General features: G+C 43.0%; 1 pseudogene; it reads left to right on the top strand.

Annotated features, from left to right (window-relative positions):
- Window positions 1–8,861: 8,861 nt before the first annotated feature.
- LOC140502311 (protein RCC2 pseudogene) lies at window positions 8,862–9,607 on the top strand (annotated as a pseudogene).
- The last annotated feature ends 2,534 nt before the right edge of the window (window positions 9,608–12,141 follow it).

A 12,141-nucleotide genomic window follows, 5' to 3' on the forward strand; every position in this document is an offset into this window, starting at 1 on the left:
TTTAGAATTTCCCCACTTTAGATGATGATGCACCAGTGCTGCTGGGGTATATATGGGAGAATGGCTGAGGGAATCACTACCTGAACACTTAGTCTTTGAATACTATTCCTAGGAAAGCTGAGCAATGATAAACCTAAAGTTAGCAGTTCAGGTAAAGGAAGTTCTAGTTAAGTTAGGTATCACTTACTTTCAGGCAAGTAGGTAGCACAATGAATAGAGTGTTGGGTCTGAAGTCAGGATCTCATCTTCCTGAGTTCAAATCTGGCCTTAGACACTTATTGTGTGACCCTGACTAAGTCACTTAACCCAGTTTGCCTCAGGTTCCTCATGTGTAAAATGAACTGGAGAAGGAAATGGCACAGCATTCTCACATCTTTGCCAAGAAAACTCTAAATATGGTCATGAAGTGTCAGACACAAATGAAAAACAACTGAACAATAAAAAAAAACAACCCACTTCTACATTAGCACCCATGTGACTGGGTAATTTGTAATTTCCCAGTCATAGAGATAGAAATGTAATGTGGTGCAATGAGAAGAACGGAGCAGGGAGGCAGAAGACTTACCTCATGGTGCAGTCACTGAGCAAATTGCTTTCCCTTCCTGGTCCCTCATTGCTTCTTCTGGAAAATGAGGGAATTCGACTCTTTTCTAGCTCTAACAATATATAACAAATTCTACTCAATTTGACTTAAATTCACCACCTGCTCTTGAGAGCTTTCTTTTATGGGATTGTATGTGAGGAGCACAGTTCAGTCAGTGCAACAAAACAAAGTACATTCTCAACAACACTTTGAAAAGAAATCTGACACTACATATGACTGTTTTTTTGTTTTAGAGACGATTCAGGCTTTCAGAGACTTTGTGTAATTAAAAATATGCTTTTATTTCACAACTTAAAGCCTACAAACTTTAGGTAAGAAAATTTTTAACCTCATATATCTCAGAGTGGAAAAAATATTTATATAATCAGAAAATACAATACTCAGAATTAGAAGATACTTCAGAGTTCATGTAGTCGAACTCATCCCTACTTTATTCATGGGTCTCTGTATGTTTGGTGTTCATCCAAAATTTGCTCCAACATTCTTCATGATGGAGATCTTGTTACTTCTTAAGGCAACCTTGTTGGACCCTTGTCTTATGGTGAACAAAAACGTGCACCTTCCCCTTCAGTGACCCCACTAATTCTCCATTCTAAGCCAAGGCATGCCATGAAGTATAACTTTAAATAACTTCCGGTACAACCCACTCTAAGGCAACCAATCTGAACACTATTATTTTACCGTGCTGTCTCCTCTCCCAAAATACCTCCCCCACCTCAAGAAGTGCAGGACTCAAATACTACATAGAATTCTATTTCATTAGATAAATGCTTTGTCAGTCTACTACATTACAAAAACCCATTGTCCCTTTTCCCTCTAAAGGAGAATAGTTTTTAAATTAGTCCTTTATATTTAATGGAAACATTCTTTCCCAAGAATAGGTTTTGAAAGATATCGAAGGGATGTGTATACAGCATAAGCTTTTCAGGCATCTGATAGTGGTCAGAGAATGACCAAGGCTGGAAAGGATAGGGGAGGCTTGAGGTGTTGAAGATCTATGAGTTGATAATTTATGAAATTATGAAATGGGTGCAAGCATGTCCAGCGTTTTGGGTACTTGCCAGAAAACACCATAAATTGACAGTGAGACAGGATGTGGCAATCACACTTTCGTTAAACAGAATATGGGGGCAAAAAGTCTGTAAAGAAAGAGTCAAATGGTGAAGAGTGATACAGAGACAGATCTCATAGAAATGGAGTGGTGAAGGAAGGCAGATGGTGTGGAGTAAAGGATAGGGAAAGGGAGAGGAAGAGAATATGACTCAAGTAAACATGGACTAGAGGTGGCCAGCATGAACCTGATTCAAATAGAAGAGTACTGGGGTTGGGGACGAGACAAGAGTTTATTTTTTTGTGGAAACAGACCAACTCTCTATGACACTTTGGAGATAGTCCATTGACATATCCACATCATCTCAAAGTCATCAGCTGATCTGGAACTATGGAGGCTGGATTTCGTCTGGAATTCCCATATCACGGGATCACAACCTTGACATCACCACCTAGATGGTTTCTCCTGATCCAGGACATATTACGAAGATATGAATTTTGGTTCACATATGATACAATGTGCAAATCATGCTCCTTTGACCTTTGAGACAGTTTGTACATGGCTTTCAGGCTCCTCTTTGCAATCTCACTTCCTGCTATTGTCCCTTTATAAATTTTGGTTCACATATGATACAATGTGCAAATCATGCTCCTTTGACCTTTGAGACAGTTTGTACATGGCTTTCAGGCTCCTCTTTGCAATCTCACTTCCTGCTATTGTCCCTTTATACCAATTACCTATAAATTTACTGAGCAGACTGATTAGAAAGAGGGGACCAGAATAAAGTACAATTTTAACACAATCTATTTTGTCCACTGCCTGATTTTACCAAAACTCTGCTCGGCTTAAACACATTTCTAGCTGGAGCTTAAGTCATTAGGAATTCAATATTCCCTAGGTGTACATGGCTGAATATCAGTCCTTTAAACAAATACTTTCTATAATTCTATACATAGGTATCTTGGAACAAACAACTTGGTTGCCCTGCCAATGCTCCAATGAAATGGTAATTCTCTCTCTTCCCATCTATTTCCAGGCTTCCAGGTCTTTCTTAGAGTCCCAACCAAAATGCCATGTTCTGCAAGAAGCCTACCTCAATACTGCTTCATGTTAGTGACTTCCCTTTGTTCATTTTCTAACATTTATCTTGATTATATTTTCTTTGCCCATACTTCTTTGCTTGTTGCTTGGCTACACGAATGTAAAAAGGGCACAGAAGGTCACTTACCTTCAGATGAGTATGACATAACTTAGAAAGTGATGGTTTGGGTGGGGAAAGAAGAGAAAGGAGGATGGAGGGTAAGGGGATCAAAAGGGACAGGGTAGGCTCCTGCTTCAGGGGTGGTGGAAATAATAGGATCATACCTTAAGAACTAGAAAATTGATTGGTAGAGAAACACTTCAGTTTTCCTCTTTTGGATATGAAGAAACTGGGGCCCAGAGAAGAAAGTGTCTGAGGTCATGAAGTTAGCATGTGTTTCTTCTAACCCCATGTCTGGTGCTCTTTCACTTGGTAGAGATTTCAGACAAATCAAGTCAACAAGCACTTTTATATATGTTAATGTGAAGGTTGTAAGTTCAATTCCGTGTGGACGGTCTCGGGCGGGTAAAGGTGGGAGCTTCTAAATCTTAGAGTTCTTACGCGGCCCCCCAGGAAAACAGCAGGGAATCGACAAGGTCAGACTGAGCTAGCTCGGCTAGCTCGGGTATTTCCGCCTCTTCCCGGGAGATACGTGATGGGTGGAGCCTCCCTGCTCTTGAGGCTGTCCCGGATTGGACACACCTGTTGTCTCCTAACAGGCTCAATATTGATATGTAAACTACGCGACAGAGGGCTTAAGTAGGTCCAGGAAAGCCCAAAAAAGCTCTTGGGCGGAGGGCCACGTGTGAGCTTACTAGGCTCCCCATTTTCCTCTCTCTTCTCTCCCCTCCCCCTCTCTCCTCACTTATACTTCTACTTCCAATCTCTTATTGTAAGATCTTTGCCTCCTTGGGAGGTCCTTCTCTCTCTCCCTCCTAAGGAAGAAGCCCCTGCACTTGTAACCGAGACCCTGAAATAAAGCTCAACCCTTGTTCGACTCTGGAACGTCCTTTCTCTCATATGCGCACCCGGCGTGGCCAGCCAAAGACCTCGGGAGGTGAGGTAAGAAAGACTCGGGTAGCCCACAGGCCTCTAGGCCTGGCAGTTGGCGTCTCCGAACAGAGGACAGACACAGATTCCTGGGTGCTTTGGGAACACCCGGAAGGGGCTGTGAAAGAGGCGAGTCCCGAATCCTAGATTCGGAAGGAGAGAGAGTGAGAGTATCTTCCCACACCCATGGGAAAAGGGCAGGGATGGGGAATCAATTGCCAGTAATAAAGCCAGAGGAACAGGAGGTCTGGGCTGAGATACTTTACAGGGAATGCAGGGAGGCGGGGGTCACTATAAAGTTAAACGACCTCCGAGAATTTTGTAAAAGGATTTGGAAAGTTTCTCCTTGGCTCGAGCAGACAGGAATATCAAGAGAAAGATGGGGAGCGGTCGGAGAACAAATGACCGCTTATGAGCAACAATGCCCCGGGGAGCTGGAGGATTTAGATTTCCTGATATACGGTGTAATTAAGAGCCTTTTGGAAGGGCCGGAGAGATTATCGGTCCAATATTTTTTCACAGTGTGAGGGGCTATTGACCACCATTAATAACAGAACACATCCTTTTTATGTTTTACATGTGCGCTCACATACTAATGGCACAGGACCAATTTTTGAAGGGAATCAAATAGCTGACAATTCACTATTCCTTGTAGGGCACACTGTGGAACCACAGGAAGGGCCCAAAAGGCTCATGATAGGTTCCACCTAGCCACAGAAGCCCTCTGCAAATTATATGGGATAACTCAGGAACAGGCCAGAAACATTGTTAAGAGCTGTCTCCAATGTATCCCATTCCACCCATCTCTAGACCAGGGTGTCAATCCTCGTGGCTTGGCACCCAATGAAATTTGGCAAATGGATGTCACCCATCTTAAGGGCCAGTGCATACATGTGACAGTTGACACATGGTCCGGATTCCTTATGGTGACTTTACAGCCAGGTGAATCAAGTGCTAAAGTAATTCAACATCTTTGGCACTGTTTTTCTGTTTCAGGTTTACCCTTAGAAATAAAGACAGATAACGGTCCTGCCTATACTTCTCAAACCCTTACACACTTCCTCCGCGATCTAGGGATTCGACATGTTACAGGAATCCCCTACAATCCACAAGGCCAGGCCATAGTGGAAAGGGCCAATCTCACCTTAAAGGCGATTCTCGCTAAACAAAAAAGGGGGAGATTAAGAGGTCGCCTAACACAATCAGAGCTTGATACAGCTGTGTATACACACAATTTTTTGCATATCTCAAAAAACTCACATACTACTCCAGCTATGAGACATTTTGTGACTATTCCAAGACAACCCCGCAAGGAAAGTAATACCCAGGCTGGAAATAAGGACACATGGGCCATGGTAAAGGATATGGCCTCAGGGAAATGGAAAGGTCCGTATAAGATACTAATATGGGGTCCAGGGTATGTTTGTGTCTCCACAGGAAAAGGTAATGCGTGGATTCCCATTAGAAGGATCCGTAGGTGGGAACCGATGTCGGAGACGGTGGAGACGCAGGAGGCAGAGACCCCGGAGAGCCCGGAGACCCCAGAGAAGGATCATGCACCACCTGAGCCTGCTGCTGACAGCTTTAACCTTGCTGCCCAGAGAGGAAGCAGCACTCATCACAACCACTGACATTGCTGCTGACAGCTTCCCATCTAGGCATCTCTTTCCACCGGCTGAAGGAGGATTTTGATATCACAAACCCAGGACATTGGGGGGGAAGGGGTGATCAACTTTTCGCCTGAATACCACAGGCTTGGCCATTCAGGCTTGGCCGTTGAGATCCATTTGCATGACTGAGGGGGTGGTGATGTGTAAGGCGCCAGCACTAGCTGCTTCTCTTAGAAAATGCTTTGGAATTAGTGATTGCCCTTTCTCTTGCTGTAACTCAGCCATTTAGTTTCATCTTTGTTTTGTCTGATGCCTCCCTTTGTCAGTTGTGCTAGCTGCAGATTTCTGTGTAAATGAAGTCTTGTTGTGAGGTGCTCATATGCTAAAGGCCTTCCTAACCCACTTAAGCCTCCAACTGCTGTTTACTCTAGAGCCAGGTGCGCTCCACGCATAACAAAGAAGGGGAGATGTGAAGGTTGTAAGTTCAATTCCGTGTGGACGGTCTCGGGCGGGTAAAGGTGGGAGCTTCTAAATCTTAGAGTTCTTACGCGGCCCCCCAGGAAAACAGCAGGGAATCGACAAGGTCAGACTGAGCTAGCTCGGCTAGCTCGGGTATTTCCGCCTCTTCCCGGGAGATACGTGATGGGTGGAGCCTCCCTGCTCTTGAGGCTGTCCCGGATTGGACACACCTGTTGTCTCCTAACAGGCTCGATATTGATATGTAAACTACGCGACAGAGGGCTTAAGTAGGTCCAGGAAAGCCCGAAAAATCCTCTTGGGCGGAGGGCCACGTGTGAGCTTATTAGGCTCCCCATTTTCCTCTCTCTTCTCTCCCCTCCCCCTCTCTCCACGCTTGTACTTCTACTTCCAATCTCTTATTGTAAGATCTTTGCCTCCTTGGGAGATTCTCTTTCCCTCCTAAGGAAGAATTCCCCTGAATTCTAGACCCTGAAATAAAGCTCAACCCTTGTTCGACTCTGGAACGTCCTTTCTCTCATACAAGCATCCGGTTTGGCCAACCGAAGACCTCGGGAGGTGAGGTAAGAAGATTCGGGTAGCCCTCAGGCCTCTAGGCCTGGCAGTTAAGTCTTCATGATATAAAAAAAGGCAAAAATTGGACCTTATAATCTCCCCATCTATGCAAATACTGAGAAAACTCACAAGAATAACAAATATTGTCTTTTCATGTAGGAATGTAAACCATTCAATGTTAGAAACTCCTTTATGTTTTCTCTTTCCTGTTTACCTTTTCATGCTTCTCCTGATTCTTGTGTTGGAAAGTCAAATTTTCTATTCAGTTCTGGTCTTTTCATCAAGAATGCTTGGAAGTGAAGCCAAGACAGCAGATTAGAAATATGCACATACACTAACTCTTCCCCCGCAGTACATAAGATACCTGTAAGGAATGACTCTCAACAAATTCTAGAGAAGCAGAAGCCACAGAACAACAAAGTGGAGAAGGTTTCCAGCAAAGGGTGACCTGAAAGGCCTACAGGAAAGGTCTCTCACAATGGACTTACTAAAGTTGAACTGTTTACATTCCTGCATGAAAAGACAATATTTGTAACTCTTGAAACTTTTTTCAGTATCTGGGTAGTTGGTGGGATTATCCACACACATCCAAACATACACTCACAACCACAAACACACACACATAGAGAGAAAGAGGGTCTTACATGTTTTCTCTTTCCTGTTTATCTTTTCATGCTTCTCTTCATTCTTGAGTTTGAAAGTCAAATGTTCTATTCGGTTCTGGTCTTTTCATCAAGAATGCTTAAAAGTCCTCTACATGATTGAATGACCATTTTTCCCCTGAAGTATTATACTCAGTTTTGGTGGGTAAGTGAATCTTGGTTTTAATCCCAGTTCCTTTGAGTTCTGGAATATCATATTCCAAGCCCTTTGCTCCCTTAATGTAGAAGCTGCCAGATCCTGCATTTTGCTAGTTTTCTTTCTGCAATACTCAAATTGCTTGTAATATTTTCTCCTTGACATGGGAACTCTGGAATTTGGCTACAGTATCCTTGGAAATTTGTTTTTTCAGATATCTTTCAGGAGGTGATGTGTGGATTCTTTCAATATTTATTTTGCCCTCTGCTTCTAGAATATCAGGGCAGTTTTCTTTGATAATTCCATGGAAGATAATGTCTTTGCTCTTCTTTTTTTTTGATCATGGTTCTCAGGTAGTCCTATAATTTTTAAGTTGTCTCTCCTGGAATTATTTTCCAGGTCACTTGTTTTTCCAATGAGAGATTATACATTATCTTCTATATTTTTATTCTTTTGTTTTGTTTTGTGATTTCTTTGTTTATCATAAAGTCGTTAGCTTCCACATGTTCAATCCTAATTTTTAAAGAAGTATTTTCTTCAGTGACCTTTTGAACCTCTTTTGCTATTTGGCTAATTTTGCTTTGTAAAGTATTCTTCTCCTCGTTGGCTTTTTGGAAGTCTTTCACCCATTGAGTTAGACTATTTTTAAAGGTGTTATTTTCTGTAGCATTTTTTTGGATCTCCTTAACAAGCTATTGACTTCCTTTTTGTGATTTTCTTGCAGCATTCTCATTTCGCTTCCCAAATTTTCCTCCACCTCTCTTACTTGAATTTCAAAATCATTTGTGAGCTCTTCCATGGCCTGAGACCTTTGCATATTTATTTTGGGGGTTTTGGATGCATAAGCCTTGACTTCCTCTGATGTTATGCTTTGTTCTTCCTCATCTGAAAGATGGAAGAAAATATATGTTCGCCACAAAAGTAACCTTCTATATATTGTGTTACCTTTTCTCCCTTTTTTTTGTTGAATTTTCCCAGCCGGTTTCCTGACCTCTGTTAAGAGAAGGGTATATTCTGGGCACCTGTATATTCTCAGTTCCTCCTGTGGCACAATCAAGGGAAAGGTGTTTACTCCTCTCCTGACCTGAACTCTGGTCTGGAAGCAACCAAAAATTTTTTGCCAAGAATCTGTAATTGAATTTCCTCTCCAGTGCTTCCACCAGGTCCACCACCAGTGCTCCTCTTCACCCCTGGTGGAGCTCAGGGCTGAAGATCAAATTAGTGACTCAATCCCCCAGGGGCTTTAGGCTGACATCTCCCAGGGTTGCCACTCAGGGCTGAGATTCAATCAGCCCTTCAATTCCCACAGGGGCTTTGGGTGGAGGGCTGTCTGTACCAGATTCAGGTGCTGTGCTGCTCACAGTCTCCTCATCACAACAGAAGGAAAGCTGTGCAGCTGGGGTGGAAATGAGAAGGGGCAGCTGGGACATGGTGATACCAAGAGAGTGGAAGCCTCCAAACTCAACAAAGTCCTCAGCAAGGAAGTGATCCTTTCTGCTGCCTGTGAGAGGAACCACATTCCAGCTTTGACAGAAACTGGCTCTGTGTTTGCTTTTGGAGAGAATAAGATGGAGCAGCCAAACCGATGCCATAGCCAATACCAAAGTGACTTGTGGGGCTGAATTCAGTATGATAATGGACTGCAAAGGAAACCTCTATTCCTTTGGGTACCCTCAATATTGTCAGCTGGTACACAATACAAACAGGAAATTCACTACCAAGCCTCAGATGATAGAATATGACTGTGAGTTGTTCCATTTAGGTAGCCATTTTCACTGAAAAGAAAACAATGGACAGATTTTGCAAATCCCCAATGTCATTGTCTGAGACATAACCTGTGGCACCAATCACACGCTAGTTCTAGACTTTCAGAAACATGTTTTCTCTTGGGAGGTTGGAGAGGATGTCCCTCTGGGCTACGCAGAGCAGAAAGTCCCTTGCCTGGTGAAGTTCTTTGATTTTACCCCTATGGGGCTACACAAATCTACATTGGCTACACTTGCTCCTTTGCTGTCAGTGAAATTTGTGGCCTGTATTTCTGGGATGCTACCAGCACTTCTCAGAAGTCTGCCATGTATCCAAAAGCTGTGTAGGAACTCTGCGGTTGGACAATTAGAAGCTTAGCATGTGGGAAGAGTGGTATTATCTTGCCTGCCAAAGAGAACACCATCAACTGGGGCCCCATTCCAACCTTCAATGAACTGGGCTCTGGTGACCACAAGTCCAAGTCTTCCAGCACAGCCCAAGAAGTGAAAAGCCTGGATGGCATTTACACAGAGCAGGTTGCATTGCCTACTTGCACTCCTTGGTGATCCTGAGGGACCACTGAAAAAGAAAACAGAAAAAACTTCACTGACTATAATTCCAGCATCCTATCCTAATGCCAGAGGCAGCAAGGCTGCCAGCGGATCTGTCTTCAGGCACTTCCAGGCAGCTGACATTGCCAATGCTCACTGGCACACAAAGAAGACAGATTCAGGAAAAGGTGGCCCTAAGCTGCTATTTCTTAGTCTTCTTGAGGTTCCAATTTATCAGCAAATTCAATGCTTACTACCAATTTACCGTAGGATCGCCAAAGGTTTTGTCTCTCCCTTTCTCTCTTTTCTGCCTTCTCCTACCACAAATGTTTAATTAAAATATTTCCTCTTAGTTGATGAGTTAGCATTCCTAAAAAACAAACATAAAAAACCCCTCCTTCAAAGAGCATCCATATAAAAATTCCCTCTTCCAAGAATGATATTTTTAACAAAGTCTCCCTCTTTCAAAAGCATCCTCTTTACCCAAATGAGAAAAGATTCCAGAGAGGTTCTTTGCAACTAAATACACTTATTCATGCAAGTTTTCCTTTCCTATTGAATCTAGCAGTGACAATTTACAGGGCTAACTCTTGTGTTAATAACCTAACCACTGAACTTTTATTTATTTTCCTTAGTACGTTTTATCTAGAACTGACATTTCATCATAGAAAGAATATCAGCCTTTTTTAAAGCTTTGAAACCCAGAACCGACTTATGGCAGAATACATGACTGCCAATATCCTGTCACTTTTAAGAGATGCTGAAAGACTTCTCAGCTCAAAAGCCATACTTCTCAGCCAGCTAAAAGATTTCAACCTTCTATCTTTCCAGAGTCACAGAATCAATATTGGAAGGAAAACCCAACATTCTTCCCAGCTAATTCATAGAATTTATCAACAAAGAGACTCTTCAACAATTCCCCAATCAATGATTATCACAAACCTTTGAAGATCACCAGTACGGGGAAAATCAGACATGATGATGTCAGGAATTCCATGGCATTTTGGAGAGCGCTCATTAATAGAGAGTCTTTTCTTTGCATGAAGCTGAAAACTTTACAATTTATCGCATAGGAAAAGTGGGTTTTGTTTCCGGAAGACACTCTTTATATCCAAGCACGTCTGGGGAAGGAGGGAGTACATTAATACTTGGAGCTTAGTTGAGTTTCTCTGGTTTCTGGTTGTCCCCTAGGGATACATGGAAGGCTGTGAATGAGACATAGACCTGATAAATTTTGATGTCATAAGGCTAGGTCAGAGGCAGGGAAAAGGGGAAGAAAAATGGAGAAAGGAGGATAAACAACTGTTGGGGGTGTAAGCTCAGTTCCATGTGGACAGTCTCGGGCGGGTAAAGGTGAGAGCTTCTAAAACTTAGAGTTCTCATGAGGCCCCCCAGGAAACAGCAGGGAATTGAGGAGTGAGATCTCGTGTATTTCCGCCTCTTCCCGTGAGAACGTGATGGAAGAGAGCATCCCCGCCCTCGAGACTGGCCCGGATCTGGGCACACCTATTGTTATCTCACAGGCACGGTATTCAGGTGCAAACGATACGGCAGGAGAGCCTAAGTAGGGTCAGGAAAGCCTGAAGGCGCTCTTAGCGCTGAGGGGCCCTTACAGGACAGAAGGCCCCTTTTCCTCTCTTCGCTCTTCCCTCCCCCCTCTCTCCCCACTTCCACTTCTGCTTTCATTCTCTTACTGTAAGATCTTTGCCTCCTTGGGAGATTTCTCTCTCTCTCCTAAGGAAGAGTTCCCCCTGCACATGTAACCAGGACCCTGAATAAAGCCTAACCCTTGTTCGACTCCGGAAAGTCTCTTGTCTCATACGTTTATCCAGTTTGGCCAGCCGAAGACCTGCGATAGGTAAGGTAAGACTCGGGTAGCCCTCAGGCCTCTAGGCCTGGCAAACAACATCTCAGGATATTGTGAAAATCCAGTTACCTTTGGGAAATGACTGAATGGTAGCTAGTTGGCCCAGGCAGTAAGGTTGCTGAGCCCAAAGTCGGGGACACCAGAGTCCACATCCTACCTCAAACATTTACTAGTTGGGTTACCCTGGACAAATCATATAACTTCAATTTCTTTGTATGTAAAATAGGGAAAATAATAGCACCTCCATCACAGAACTCTTATGAACATCAAATGAGATAACGTGTGCAATGCACTTTGCAAACCATTAATCCCTATATAAATATTAACATTATTATTGTTCTAAAGTGAATTTTCATAAATTAAATTCTCTTTTCTTACTTGCTTTTTTGTCTTATTAGCATCATTCAGATATACATTTTCCTAGGTTCCAGTCTGTGAAAAATTCAAAATTAATATTTTTGTGAGCAAACACAAGTGTACTAGGGAAGTCACCTGTTTAAAGAAACCCTGCATTGGTTCCTTTAGAAAGAAGGAAATTCCCACGAAATGGCTGGTTTGATAAGTTCTAGTTTCCATTACAGTGTAAAAGGATGTTTAGGGATTCTTTGATAGAAAAATGGTGACTGTACCTTGAGCCACCCTGCTCTCCTGGCCTTGGCTGCTATCAACAGAGACTGGTACCAGAAGACTATCCCTACTAAATAATAATTGATATCAGATGCAACCAGTTACAGACAAGGCAGGTCAAGGA

Source organism: Notamacropus eugenii, chromosome 4 (assembly GCF_028372415.1).
Source record: "Notamacropus eugenii isolate mMacEug1 chromosome 4, mMacEug1.pri_v2, whole genome shotgun sequence".
Taxonomy (NCBI): Eukaryota; Metazoa; Chordata; class Mammalia; order Diprotodontia; family Macropodidae; genus Notamacropus; species Notamacropus eugenii.